Genomic DNA, 5,621 nt, shown 5'->3' with positions numbered 1-5,621 from the left:
CAGTAGGCGTCATCCTCTAGGGACCAAGAATATCTACACAAACCTGAAGACAATTAATCTGATAGCTTTCACAACATTTTACTTAAAGCCAAAGATGTCAACCTGCTTATGGTTTGACAGGAAAAGAAAGGGGATCACCACAGTCCGTTGGATTAGTCTTATAGGGATCATGACTTACGCCGCTACTAGCATGCTTAAACATCTCCAACTTATTTAAGTGAGCTCTCAAAACATTATCAAAACATCGAAACCTAAAACACATCCACTCAGAGACTTAAAATATTCACTGAATCATGTTTTAATGGAGTTTCCAGAGTTGAGAGGCAAAATACTACACACGTTGGGTACATACATTATAAAACGTAAAATTGCATTAACTTGCATATTGGTAGCAATAAGGGAGCATGAATGCAGTTTTTCCCTACTTTAACAATGACAGAGGGTGCTGAAAAGAAGACTAATATCACTGACTAAGTTATGAATCAGACAAATATCCTCTGGTGGAATTCTACCAAAGCAGCAGAGAGAGAGAGGGGGGGGGGGGGGGGTAAAAGGGGGGGGGTAAGGAAATTGCCTCTGGTGTACATATCCTGATGTCTGATAATTCCACCTCATGTGTCTGAGGGAGACTCTCTTGACATGGGCGTATTAGTAATTATGGTGATTTACAACTCGTTCCTCTGGTTGCTGCCATTATATTGCAAGGACTGTGGGTTTTTTTTCTTCAAGGAAAGGCTGAGTATATCATAATAATTTGAGTGATAACAGAGGCCTCACATTGATTTGGACCATCTGTACATCATTTGTCCACTTGGTTGAAGTAGTTTTGTGTGCCTCGGTTTTTCTTGAGTCTCGGGTACTCCAGTGTTTGCCTAATTCTCGCATGTATGTTGAGGTATTATGTGTTTGCTTATTGTGTTTGTGTTTACCTTCGCAGGGTGGGGAAAAGGGTCCAAGAAGTAGACAGGTGAGGGGAGGGGGAGTCATGGTGCTTGGACCTCCTCTCCCAGGAAGCTTGCAATGCTCCAGAAACCCGAGCTCCAGCCTGTTAAGACAATGAGGTGAACACGTGAGACTCTGGCACATGGTGGCTAGGGTTACCTATACCTACTCGCTTTGCCTCGCTCTGAACTTTTGGCCTTGGGAGCAAAACCTCCCCGCCCTTATGACTCCTGTGCTGCTCCACCTGCCTCCCTGCACCCTGCCCTCGCTTTGTTTGGTCCCTCCCTCTTCCTCGCATGATCATGTGCATCTCTTGAAAATTGTTTGTGTCTGACAGGTTTGTATCCTTGGCAGTGTAACACCTGATTTTTTAGTTGCATATATATTTTTGTCTCTTACCCTGAACTTTCTGTTACAGGTCATTATGACTCATGATCTTCGGAGTGAATCGCAGGTGAATCGATAGAATTCCTCCATTTTTCTACGTTGCCATGTTTGCTGTCTGTCTCGGCAGACAAAAGGCAGGCTGGGCCCCCGCCATCAGATCTCCATCAATCCGCCGTCCACAGGTGAACTCCATCCAGCAGCCAGGCAAACCTGACTTTCAAGTCTCCCACCCACACCTATTGGACTGCTGTCCTCTCACCTGTGCAAATATGAAAGAGCGAGAGAGAAGTGGCTGAGGGAGGGTGGGGAGGAGGGGTGGGGAGGAGGGAAATGGAAACAACATATCCCAGCCTTTGGTTACTGGGTGGGGCACAGAAAAGAATACCGCACAGCTGAGCAAACCTCCGTAGCCATAGGACCTTCACCTGTACACTCTCCACTTTTCTCCTCACTGTTTCTCTCCTAATCCATTCTCTCTTTCTGTAACCGGCCCCACAGCGATAGTGGGCTGAGGTACTCTTTTATGACCACTGAATAGAGATTTCCTTTGAGGTTAAAGAGTTGATACACTCAACGTCACTTGTGTGCCGTGGTCACAATGTACAGTGATTTACTTACTGCCTTAGGGGACTCGTACTCTCTTCAGATGTGTTCTTGTGTAGGTGTAGGTATTATCTGGATATTATTCAGGAAATCCTTTTATCTAACGATATCCGTGGTAGAGGTTTGGCTTAATTTGAAATGTGACCTGTAATCTTGATGACACTATAGTAAACCGACCTGATGACTGAGGAGTCAGGCTGGAGATATGGATGAGATATGTTAATATCGTAACCTCAAACTGAATCTGAGGAAGCTTAAATCAAAACTAAAGCCAGGCGGTTTTGAACAACTACCAAAAAGAGAACCTCAAACAGATTTTGAACACATTCCTGAAATGCTTGACTACTGAAATACAATGTACTCATCATCAGCGATGTGCCTGGCTGAAACGTCGAAGCAAAACAAGGATGCCCCACATGCCTGCTGATTGCTCTTTAGTAGAAGAAATGTGTCGATACGAATCTAAACCAAAACATCAAGAGGTGAAAATCTAAAAACTGTATCAAGTGGAAACTGTAACTACCCAGCTAGATGCAAGCAACAAGTACATGTGTATAGAGATACATTGGGGCTCATATTTTGGATGTGTGAATGTAAATCAACTTGATGTAATGTACTTTTTTGCTCTTCAGTCCACTGATGACTCTACTTCACTTTAAAAACGGCACACAGTATTAAGTTGACTCAAACTGTACTTGGTTTGACAGTGCTAGGATCTTTTAGTGATGGTGAGGAATAAGTGAAGCATATCACATGAAGGCAGGCAAACTCTCACACCTATTTACTTTCTGCCTCTCTTCCCTCTCTCTCTCTCTCCTCTGCAGGTTTGGGCCTGAAAGACGTGCCAGACCTGCTGCCAAAGCATCGGTCTCCACCTCACCCTGCAGACATGGCTGAACACACACACGCATGCATATACACGCACAAACACGCACACATGCACAATGCAAAAAAAAAAAACACGTGTATATCTTGTTTGTGTTTTCAAACATGTAAGCATACTTTTTTTCCTCATATTTTCCATACAACACCCCTGCATATGTGCCCGAGACGTACACAAACAAACACATTCTTGCCCTCTCCTGTCTTTATCTCCGTCTCTGACGATGGAGTTGTCGCACACTCCTATGCCTCCTGTCAGACCTGGACACAATCCAGCATACGTTCACACAGTCTCGCTCTGCACAAACCTAAACACACGCAAGAGTTTTATTTGTCAGTTGTCTCTCAGGCATGCCCTATTTTTAAAACTGTGAGCACACCTACACACATTCTCCCATGCTTGGGCACACCCACTGCAGGCCCATGTCATGCAGTGAGTCTTTCCTCACATTGGAGGACACCCTACACAGTTGTTAGGGGAGAAAAATTAGTCAGGTGAAGTAAATCTTGACACCTGACACTAGTGGTCTCTCTTTAAAGTTGTTTCCACCACCGCCCCCACACTTAATGGTACAGCACCTACCGATTATTGCATGCTCTGAGCTAGTCTGGTAATTGCAAGGTACATACCTGTCCAGGGTGTAAGCCCATTCGCTGAACACGGGGCCCCTCTGTTAGATGGCTCACTATATTGTTGTAACTGAGAGAGGGAGCCTCCTGTCTGTTTTCTGTATCAGTCCTGTTAGCGTGCATTCCCACTCTGTGATGCACAGTGTGTCCCACAGTTGTAAATTCATAGAAAGATGCCTTTGTGAATAGTTTTAACTTACACTTCAATCAGCTGGTGTTCACAAAAAGTTCAATGTCAAATAAACAGTTCTCAGAAGGTTGAGACAACACATGGCAAGAGAATTACCCCTTCAAAAGTAAAGTCATGATGGGTTTCAGCAGGCGTTTGGCTTGTGAATCTGTGCACAGTTCTTCATCCTGCGGTTGTTTTCATGATATCTGAATGAGTCAGACTCTGTGCGTGTGTGTTTGGCTGAAGGTGACGCATACGTTGTATAACCACTAAAGCATTGCAAACACAACATATAAATATTTCATGTAGTTATTTTTGGTGGTTTCTTTTACAACTCAGTCTCAGTTTCAGTCTGTCTATTCACTTTAAATCAGAGACACACTTATCTTTTTGTCCCATTACACTATTTCATCAAACTGCTATAAAGCATCCACTCTTACCATATATGTGTTTGTAAAGTTGCTAATTGTGTTGTTTGTGTATGGCAGGATACATTTTTTGACTTTCATGTAAACATGATAATCTTACTGACAAACATTTAAGTAGCCTTGTAAACTGACTTTATCTTAATGAGGACGTGTAGGAAAAATAGTTTTTGTAAGTATTATTCCAAAATTAGGGAAGCATGGACAAAAAAAGCAGAATTAAATAAAGGCTCACTGACAGATTAAGCTGTCTAATTTGTGAATATTTACCAACTTGTTCCGCAGAGAAGCAAACTGAAATGAGAAAGGGCCTCAGAGGTTTGTCACACAAGTATGAAAACACTGAACAAATTTAGACTATTTATATATTAAGGCATAATCCAATGCTAGAAAGACAGGTTATTTAAGTAGCTTGTTTTTCCACCATGTCTTGTGTTGCACATTATTATTTGTTGCCTCAGGATTTACTATTCTCCCTGCATTTTTGGTCTTTTTATATTCTATACCAGGACTCCATCGGCCTAAAGAAATATCACAGAAATGTATTTACAGTCCTCATGTTTACCCCTCTTCTATTTTTATCTGAAGTAAACAAAGAGTATAATAACATTATATATATATATATTAATACAACTAAATTTCTCATTGTGGGACTCTTTGTATGGCGGAGACAATATCCAGTCAAATAAAGGTTTTAAGAAATATGAAAAGGGAAGCATACTTGCAAGTCAATTATAAATTGTATGCAGTTTACAAGAGGAAAAAGAAAAAAAAAAACAGTGTATTGGAATTAAGAAACATTTTATGAGTTGTTTAAATGCATATTTGAGACATGAAGGTTTGCTGATTTGCCAACTAAATCAGAAAGCAGCAAAGTGATCTTTGGGTTAGTTTCTGAGTGGCATAATTTTGTTGTTTTTGTTTGGATATTAGAGATCACAGGATGAGTGTAAACACTAAAGATAGCACAGACTCAAATATGAGCTTTTAATAGGCCAATGGGAAGTCACTGTGTATGACAGACTTACACATTAAGATTTTGTTACATGAGTGGCATGCCCACTAACCCCCTTTTTACAAGTCTTGCATTAGTAGTGAAGTGTTGTTGTGTTGGTCAGGAGGAGGTTGTTGTTGGTTTTGATAGCCTGTCCTGGGTGACAGTAACAGAGGTTAAAACCTGTAAATCTTCATGAGACCTCCTTCCTCCCCTCTAATTCCTCATTACCTCACGGCAGGTTGTGAGAATTTAGAAGGCCCTGCGGGTCTGCTTCTGTGAAGGAGACTGTTTTACTGAGTGTGTGTTAACCTGTGGTGTAGGACCACAGGGAAGGACTGTGGGCCCCGGCTTTAGGCCAGGTGTATGACCACTGACCTCAAGCACGCAACACCATATGGGGTTTCCATCCTTGGTTGTGTGTGTGAGTGCGTGTGGTTTCGTGCTCCAGGTGTTGCTCTAACATTTTCTGCAACTGTAATCTAAAATACAAAGAGAGAAAATCTACTGGTAAAAACTTCTAATCTGACTCCTCTCCGTCAGTTCTGTCAAAGCTCCATATTTCAGGACAAGTGTCAGTCTGTTA

General features: G+C 42.0%; 1 long non-coding RNA gene across 1 annotated transcript; it reads left to right on the top strand.

Moving 5' to 3' along the window:
• The first annotated feature begins 985 nt into the window (after positions 1-985).
• On the top strand, positions 986-4,327 carry LOC138211785 (uncharacterized). Its single transcript, XR_011179355.1, has 3 exons — positions 986-1,279; positions 1,361-1,396; positions 2,757-4,327. It is a non-coding gene; the product is annotated as an uncharacterized lncRNA (long non-coding RNA).
• Positions 4,328-5,621: the final 1,294 nt, after the last annotated feature.

The sequence above is a fragment of the Embiotoca jacksoni genome, unplaced genomic scaffold, assembly GCF_022577435.1.
Source record: "Embiotoca jacksoni isolate LCO1_2020_lvr unplaced genomic scaffold, fEmbJac1.0.p SCAF_5, whole genome shotgun sequence".
In the NCBI taxonomy this organism is placed as follows: Eukaryota; Metazoa; Chordata; class Actinopteri; family Embiotocidae; genus Embiotoca; species Embiotoca jacksoni.
Note: the sequence above shows the minus strand (reverse complement) of the source record. Positions and strands in the feature narration are given on the sequence as shown.